This window comes from Ambystoma mexicanum, chromosome 3q, assembly GCF_040938575.1.
Source record: "Ambystoma mexicanum isolate Mex_15411 chromosome 3q, UKY_AmexF1_1, whole genome shotgun sequence".
In the NCBI taxonomy this organism is placed as follows: domain Eukaryota; kingdom Metazoa; phylum Chordata; class Amphibia; order Caudata; family Ambystomatidae; genus Ambystoma; species Ambystoma mexicanum.
Genome location: NC_090926.1, coordinates 648,282,020 through 648,291,845, shown reverse-complemented (window position 1 = coordinate 648,291,845; position 9,826 = coordinate 648,282,020).

Below are 9,826 nucleotides of genomic sequence, written 5' to 3'. Positions count from 1 at the left end.
CTCTTCCAATTGGGCTTTTCCATCAACGAGAAAAAATCAAGCCTAATGCCAAGCACAACCAAGCAGTTCCGAGGAGCTGTCATAAACACACAAGAGGGGATTGGTCTTTCAGTCGGAGGAAATAGTCCAAAACATGTCACTGCAAATCCAATATTATCGGGACGGCCGCCAGATAAGGGGGCGCAAAGCAATGCATTTGCTAGGCATGATGGAATCTTGCATTTACCTGGTACCTAACACACGCCTGCGCATGCGACCCATGCAGGAGTGGTTGGCGAAACAGTGGTCTCAGGCGAGTGGTCAATGGGACGATCTAGTGGTCGTTTCGCCAACACTAGTACAAAATCTTCTCTGGTGGACAAGAGAAACAGTTGAAGGGGAAACCCTTCTACGATCTGGAAGTACACGCGATTGTCATGACGGACGCCTCACTCACTTGGTGGGGGGCTCATTACCTTCACCACACAGCTCAGGATCTGTGGTCTCATGCGGCAGCACAGCACCACATCAATCTGATAGAACTACTGGCAGTATTCAAAGCCCTTCAGGCATTCGAGTCTCACCTAGAGTACCAATCTGTGCAAATTCTGACAGACTGCACTACAGCGATGTTTTCCATCAACAAACAGGCGGGTACATGTTCTCCAAATCTGTCCAGGCTTGCACAACAAATTTGGAAATGGGCACTCAAACGGAAAATATTCCTATCGTCAGAGCATGTTCCAGAGGAACTCAACTCTCTCGCAGACTCATTGAGCAGAGATCCCCTACCAGAAGAACACGAGTGGCAACTACACGCAGGGGTTGTAGAACACCTCTTCTCTCAATGGGGTTTCCCTACAATAGACCAGCCCTCAGAACGCTCCACTGGCTCCCAGTTGGACGAAGGGCCACTTTCAAAACCCTGTGAATCACCCACCGTGCAATGCACAAGACCGGCCCGCTATGCCTGCAAGACAAGCTAAAACCCTACCTCCTACCCCGCACCCTAAAATCAAGTTCTGCCCTCCTATTAATTATCCCACCCACCAACTCAGTCAGGATAGGAGGATCTTCGTTCTCAGCCCTGGCCCCCACTCTATGGAACTCGCTTCCACCACACATCCGACACACTGAAGACAACTTGTCATTCCGCAAACTAATAAAAACGTGGCTCTTCCCATGACACTGATGACGACCTAAAGATGTGCCTAAATCCCCCAACAACGAAACACACAATGATTCCCCAGCAACCCACGGCGAACACAAAATGAATCCTATCCTACCTGAATGGAGCTAATGCTGGGAGTAATCAGAGTAGACGGAATGACAGAGTTGATGAATGAAGGGAGTTAAAGAGTAAATGGAATAGATGGAACGGATAGAGTGGATTGACCGAACAGAGTGTCACGACCCACATCCAGAAACCCCCCTGGCAAGCCAATGGGCCAGGAGGGGTCTTGGCTCAGGTCTCCAACAAACTTAGGCATCCTTTGCCTAGGCCCTCTTGGGGCAAGCCCTGGCGCCTTTGGTGCCAGACTCATACTTAATAAAGACTTGTGTTTAGGGAACTACTTTATTTCAAGTGCCAGCCAACATGGAGGCATCCACATAGCTTGGCTCCTTGGTGTTTTGGGTGTGGTAGCCTAGGAACTACTTTACCTGGACTACTTTCTTGAAGCTATTTACACCACACCCGACTTGGATAACATGCTTCGCGTTACTTTGCAATCCTGCAACGTGACACTCATCGTGTTCAGCTGTACCCGCGAACCTCGGAAGAACAGCATCTGTAAAGAGACAAAAGGACATCGTTAACAGCAGCAGCTTACCTGTAATTTCATTGTTAGCTGCCCACAGCTCCTGCAAACAGCATCCTAGGATCAGCGCGTCTCCCGGACCGGCGGATATGCAAAAAAGGAAGAAACAAGACATTAGACACTTTTACAACATAACGAATTGTGCCGAAAAGCTTACCTCGCAAGTCGCCCATCGACTAACATCGCCTCGGGATTCCATACACTGGGTGAGCACCGCAATCTATGGGAAAGAAAAGACAACAGGTTAGCAAAGGCAAGGCATCATAGTGCTGCGCATAGCGCCTATTTACTGCATCAAGGCGCTCTTTATATGTGATCATTTACCGGCGAGACCCAATTCAGCCAATGCATCACATTGGACTTCCGCACACCTAAGGAAGAGAAAAAGACATTATTTAAACCAAGAAAGTCATGCAAGAATAACAACAATATACAACTGCAATAAGACCTACCTGAAAGACTCAAAATGGGCTGGCATCAGTGAAGTAACTAGATCGCTTTCGCCCACAAAGGACAACGCGCCCCTGCCAAGAAGGCAGGACGGAGAACACACCTGAATTAACAACAAGGTGAGGAGAGGTCCAGAGGGGCTGCGGGCATACGGGGTGGTGGGGGGCTGCTTACCCCAGTTGCCCAGTCTTGAACATTGCCCACCTGTATTCCAGGCAGAACATCCCCACTGGTCACACCTGGGAACCGCAGAGAAGGATACCAGAGTCCCTACGGCTGGGTGGCGTCCCCGTGGATACCAGGTGAGCGTAACACAGAGCAAACCGATTGAACGGATGGATGAAACAAACAGAATGAACTGATGGAGTGGATGGAACGGAGGGAGTAGATGGAACGGATGGAACAGTTGGAACAGTTGGAATTATTGGAACGGATGGAACGGATGGCACAGACAGATGGAGTGGATGGTACGAATGGAGTGGAGGGTTCGGATGGAGTGGGTGCCACGAAAGGAGCAGATGGTACTGAAGGAGTGGATGGTATTTATCCATATGTCACTATATACGTCCCCACCGTCCTGTCCATGTGTCTCGCACCAAACGCCTATACAGAAAACCCACCATATCACACCACTATGCTTACTCTCTACTGTTCATCCATCACTCAACTAGAACACAGCTATACCCCTGATAATTCAGCCTGGCTGTTCACTTACGAATACGACACCATGAACACCTCATCACCCTAATAAAAAGCAGCTAGATGAGCACATTCTAGCATCGTTGCTCACATAGGCGTTCCTCAGGCCTAACACAGCCAGAACCCAGTCTGAGTGTCCACCCACTAGGCTGCACACATCCAACTGGTTTCTTCAGCACCACACCCATCGCTAGAAAGCAGCTCTCATCCAACAACTACACCAGCTGCACACATATCCGAAGCACCCACGCACCATATGACTATCTCTCTCTACTGACTCGAACTATGCTTCCTGAGGGCGTTCAACTTACCAGCGCTTTGAGGTCATATGAATGATATATAAGGCGCTATATAAATGCCAAGTAACATAACATTGGGGTGGGTGCATGGACCAGCTTCGATCCATCAAGAAAATGGGCATACGAGCACTAGCATATACCTGTAGCCTTTGACAATTTGGACCATATCCATGTAATCTATATGTAGATGTTGAAAAGGCCCATTAGGCCGGGTATTGCTCCTCTCACAACTTGCAACGTGTATCCTGCTATGAAATATTGACAATTATACATGAATGCATCAACATGCTCCACTAAGTTTGGGCAGAGCCAGTCTTCCACTATGTGTGCTGCAAGACTCTCTTTACTTGTGTGGGTTGGGTAATGGAGCTGCATTAAGGCTGTCTGAAGTAATGTGAGGGTCATGACTGGCTTTTCGGTGCTCTCATCTGTGGGGCGATACTGAACACCCCCTCCTTATCCACAATTCCTTTTTCTCTACTGGAGCTTATCCCTGTAATTCCATTATTTGGGTAATGGGTAGTGAATTAAATCCTTCTTGCATTACCATGCTACGTGCTCGTGCAGCATGGTAATAGGAAGAGTATCCCTATTGGGAGGAGCATCGAACTCATATCCCTGGGAAATATGCTGCCTTCTTTGCTTCTGTGTCTGCAGCTTAGTTCCCGTGGGAAACCATGTCCTCCTCCTCCCTTTGTGTGGGCTTGGCACTTAACCACTGCGATGTGTGATGGGAGTTGTAGTGCATCTATACGTCTGTTCAATAGGTGTGCGTGCTGCACTGGCATGCCATCAGCATGTCGGAAGCCCCACCATTTCTATCTTGACAGTCCTGCAAGTACTGTTGATGTCACATATGAGGAGTCTGAGTACTCTGTAATCTCCCCGTACTAGTGTTTCTAGTGATATTATGAGTGCTACCAAATCTGCTGCTTGTGCTGAGAAATGGGCAGGCAACCTTGAACTTGCCGCCACGTCAAATGTCCCGTTCTGTCTCAATTTTACTACTGCTGTCCGAGTATGTTGCTCCCCTGACGCCTGGTTAATTGTTGAGGACCCGTCAATAAAGAGCACCTCCCCTCTTCCAAGGTCATTTTTGCTGACCCTTGGTAATGTTGTCATAGTATTCTGTGTATTTAGTGCAGTGGTGTGATGGGAGCTGGGGTATCCCAGGTGGAGGGGGCTGCCTGCAGGGTGGGGGCACAGGTGATGAGGGCTGGGGTGTCCCAGGTTGAGGGGGCTGCCTGCAGGGTGGAGGCATGGGTGAGGGGGGCTGGGGTGTCCCAGGTGGAGGGGACTGCCTGCAGGGTGGGGTCACAGGTGTTGGGGGCTGGGGTGTGGGTATTCCAGGTGAAGGGGGCTGCCTGCAGGGTGGGGGCATGGCGATGGGGGATGGGGTGTCCCAGGTGGAGGGGGCTGCGTGCAGGGTGGGGTCACAGGTTATGGGGGCTGGTGTGTGGGTATCCCAGGTGGAGGGAGCTGCCAGCAGGGTGGGGGCACGGGTGATGAGGGCTGGGTGTCCCAGTTGGAGGGGACTGCCTGCAGGGTGGGGGCACAGATGATGGGGGCTGGGGTGTCCCAGGTGGAGGGGGCTGTCTGCAGGGTGTGGGCACAGGTGATGGGGGCTGGGGTGTCCCAGGTGGAGGGGGCAGCCTTCAGGGTGGGGGCACGGGTGATGGGGGCTGGGGTGTGGGTATCCCAGGTGGAGGGGACTGCCTGCAGGCTGGGGGCATTTGTGATGGGGGCTGGGGCAGGCCCAGGTGGAGGGGGCTGCCTGCAGAGTGGGGGCACAGGTGATGGGGGCTGGGGTGTCCCAGGTTGAGAGGCCTGCCTGCAGGGTGGGTTCACAGGTGATGGGGGCTGCGGTGTGGGTGGCAGCAGGGTGATGGGGCCTGGGGTGTCCCAGGTGGAGGGGGCTGCCTGCGGGGTGGGGTCACAGGTGATGGGGGCTGGGGTGTGGGTATCCCAGGTGGAGGGGGCTGCCTGCAGGGTGGGGGCATGGATGATGGGGACTGGGGTATCCCAGGTGGAGGGGGCTGCCTGCTGGGTGGGGTCACAGGTGATGGGCCTGGGGCGTGGGTATCCCAGGTGGAGGGGGCTGCCTGCAGGGTGGGGGCATGGGTGATGGTGGCTGTGGTGTCCCAGGTGGAGGGGGCTGCCTGCAGGCTGGGGACACGGGTGATTAGGGCTGGGGTGTCCCAGGATGAGGGGGCTGCCTGCAGGGTGGGGGCACGGGTGAAAGGGGCTGGGGTATCCCAGGTGGAGGGGGCTGCCTGCAGGGTAGGGGCACGGGTGAAAGGGGCTGGGGTATCCCAGGTGGAGGGGGATGCCTGCAGGGTGAGGTCACAGTTGATGGGGCTGGGGTGTGGGTATCCCAGGTGGAGGGGACTGCCTGCAGGACGGGGTCACAGGTGATGGGGCCTGGGGTGTGGGTATCCCAGGTGGGGGGGGCTGCCTGCAGGGTGGGGTCACAGGTGATGGGGGCTGGGGTGTGGGTATCCCAGGTGGAGGGGGCTGCCTGCACGGTGGGTCACAGGTGATGGGGGCTGGGGTGTGGGTTTCCAGGTGGAGGGTGCTGCCTGCAGGGTGGGGGCATGGGTAATGGGGTGTCCCAGGTGGAGGGAGCTGCCTGCAGGGTGGGGTCACAGGTGATGGGGGCTGGGGTGTGGGTATCCCAGGTGGAGGGGGCTGCCTGCACGGTGGGGTCACAGGTGATGGGGGTTGGGGTGTGGGTGTCCCAACTGGAGGGGGCTGCATGCTGCGGATTGCAAGGTGCAGACGTGCAATTAGACTGGGGTGCGGCCGGGGGTCGTGTGGTCTTTTCACGTGATCACACTGGGGTGCGGCTGGGGATTGCGAGGTGTTTTCGCGCGATTATGCTGGGGTGCGCCCGGAGATTGCATGGTCTTTTTGTGTGATTATACTGGGGTGCCGCTGGGGAGTGAGAGGTCTTTTTGGGGGATTACACTGGGGTGCAGTCGTGGATTGCGTGGTCTTTTCGCACGATTACACTGGTGTGCGGGCGGGGATTGCGAGGTGTTTTCGTGCGATTACGCTGGGGTCCGGCCAGTGATCGCATGGACATTTTGCGCGATTACACTGGGGTGCAGGCGGGGATTGTGAGGTGTTTTCGTGCGATTACGCTGGGGTGCGGCCGAAGATCGCATGGACTTTTTGCACGATTACACTTAGGTGCGGGCAGGGATTGCAAGGTGTTTTCGCGCGATTACGCTGGGGTGCGGCCCGAAATTGCAAGGTGTTTACGCACGATTACGCTGGGGTGCGGCTGGGGATCGCGCTGTGTTTTCTCACGATTTCACTAAGGGGGGCTGTATGCTGGCCCAGGATGGCGCAGAGGCTTGCGCCGTGTTGGGCACGTCACTTGCTTTTTACTGTGCGTGGGGGCGGGATGGGGGCATTACTGGTGCAGCTTGCTGTTTCTTGCGCTACGGCTACTGATGCCTCTGGAAATCCATGAATACGCGTGCCGTGCAATCATTTCTCTGCGCCAGATTCTATGAATCGGGCCATTGTTTTCTCCCACACTCGTTAACATAGTTCCTTCCATTGTCATTTTGGATCATTTCATTTGCACTAACTTTGCTTCTTTTATCTTTATTTCCTCAACTTTCTTTCTGTCCTTCTCTTGTATCAATCTAAAATAATGAACACTATTCAATTGTATGTTGTGAGAAAAGGGGGTTTTCTATGTAAGCCAATGCGCATTCAAATAAACAGTTCTCACACGTTCCCAGTTTTGTAATTATTGGGAGGTACACACTTGTTAGTGATTACAAATTGTTATGTTTTAATTCAATTATTCCACATTCATCATAAAAGAGAAATTCTTCATTTAGTATAATTCCTTATTGAACTTGTGCCCATAGTGACATTTCTAAGTGAAATTGTGTTATTCTTAAGTAAACTTGTGCCAGCATTTCTCCGCTAGGAGGCACGTGCTATTGTTTCGCCCTTCCTTGGGCTTGGTCAAGGCACTTAATACATTGTTTGGTGTGCCAAATTAGATTCACAAGATACATTCTCTGCAAAAAAAAATTATATAACACAGATAAGTTTCATGGGTTCAGAAAATGAGGGTTTTGTTTCTTGTAGTTCCTGAATGAACAGACTTCCATGGTTCTGAGGAGTTAAAGGATGGGGAGGTTTGGTTAGTTTTGGCTGTTGGTGCACATTAAGGGAGCACCAAACAGTTAAGAAGTTGCGGATTGCTCCGTTACTGAGATGAAGTCAGGGGGCTCCCCTTTGATTTCGAGTGGGAATTCACTATTCTGGGGTCCTGTTTAGGATTGAGATGGCTGCAACTGCATGCAACCCATCTTCTGGCTCATGCCACTCTTGGTTCACTTGCTCATGTCTTTAGCTGATTATATCCATCCGCGTGGTTTAAGAGAATAAATGACTTTATTGTAACCTTAATTAGGTTTGTTCGTTATTCATACAGGCCTGGTTGGGTAATTTGTTGGAATCAGTTGCCATTATTTAACTGCGTTTGGCTAGGACGTTCGATTCCCTATTACGTGCTCCCCAGTGCCTTGTCAAGTGCAAGTGATCCACAGGGTCAGGTTGTGAACATTATTCTTATCGGAGGAGAGATCCCGGGTCGGGGGGCATTTGAGTTTGTGAAAAGCGCTCGAGCGCATGAGTTAGCTTTTTGGCAGGGTTGTCTTTTTCGGATAGGTCGTGCAGTATTTTATGGCAATTACGTATTGACTTTGTTCTGTTCCAAGATTCAATAGTATTCCATCAATATGTCAATGCAAACTGCATTACTAGTTGCTTATTTAGTCTAGGGCATTCATTTGAGAGCTCGTCTCGTGCTGTGCTGTAGCCTGTATATACTGTACATCCGTGGTGCACAACATCTGGCCCATGGGCCGAATACGGCCTTTCAGGACATTATTTATGGCCCTCTAAGTCACATGAGTTTATAGATGACGTATTTCCTGGTCAGTCAATCAGTCATCAAGTCTGTCATGTCAGGTGTGTGAAGCCTCTGGGGTTTCATATTTGTCTTTGCATCATGATACATGCAGTTTTTTAATATTTAAAAACATAATCTCAGTGCCACAATACAATGAAATCAAAGTGATAATTCCACTGAAAGGCTATGTATCACTTGTTAAAGTAAAAACATAATAAAAAGTACACCCAAGTTTTTTAAAACTGAAATAAGTGCACTGATGCTGCTACCAACCACCTCATTGCGATTGACAGTTTGGCCCACTGCATGGGAGTTGTGTGGTGCATTCGGCCCACCAGTGAAACAGGTTGTCTACCCCTGCTGTACATGCACGCATAGCCTAGGTTGGGAATCGTCAGGGACCCTGCGTTAGCTGTCCTCTGCTTGGGGCTTCGTTCACCTCTGATTGTGCGCTGCCTGGTAATCTATTATTAGTCGATTGCCATGACGTTGTAACTAAGTCATGTGACCTCAGTGCTTGGTCACGTGCCTGGTCTCAGGTGTAGAGTCCTATTTGCTCAGTCGTGGACACTAATCTGTTCTGTCGATCTGCTAGGACTGTTTTTACAGGTAAAGGATTTATATATGTTGAGAGCAGAGATCGAATGTTTCGTAGGGCCCTGATACTTTCGATTTAAAAGGAACGTCTGTTTTTTAAAATTTAATTTGAGAACCATTGAGTTCTGATGAGATTAAGTGATTTTGGAGTAAGGGAGAACAGTCTTAACTCGGCAATGGTTGGGTTGATCCTAATTGCTAAGTTAAATGAAATTATAAGGTTGGGAATGTCCAATCAGGGTAGGGAGTTGTGTTAATCTTGCTCATGCGTTAATAAGTCACAATTGGAGAAACCATTCATTTCGGTTGTAACTTTATTAGACCTTGATAGGCGAGACCCTCGAGTTGAATTCAATCATTTTATTGTGTTTTAGGGGATCCCATTTAATGTGGTGTTCAGAATAGTAGGTTGGTATTGGGGCAGAACGTTCGGTGGTGGACCTCTATAGATTGCAATTCCATTTGTTCATATGTTGTCACAAAAAGTCATATGCTGTCACAAAAAGTGGTGCATTTCTGTATCAGTGTCCAAACCTCCTGTTAGCGCTCTTACATCACAGATTAAACGACATTCATTTTAGCGCAAACATTTCTCTCGGTTCCCCATTATTTCGTCCTGGGTTATAGTTTGGCTCCAAAGAATTTTTTGTCCTCCTTTCTGTCGTTCGGATGGCACTTGTTCCAGTGTTCAGACAGTGCTGACAAGTTGTCTGTGCTTGTGATTGTTCCGAGATGTTGCCTAATTCTTACTCTTAATTCCCGAATGGAACTCCCAACATTTACTTTGTTACAGATACACATAATCAGAAATATTACATAAGTGGTTTTGCAATGTATACATTCATTAATTATCACATTCTTTCCATTCGCAGTTCTGTAGCTTTGTATGTTATTACGAGCACATGCTGCAATTGGAACACTTAAAGAAACCTTTCAGGTTTTTGCCAGTCAGTATGTTAACTGTAGTAGAACCTAGCACCAAAATGCCAAAATGGGAACGGTTGCGCTATACAAGACTGCATTACATTAGACAGAGCGGA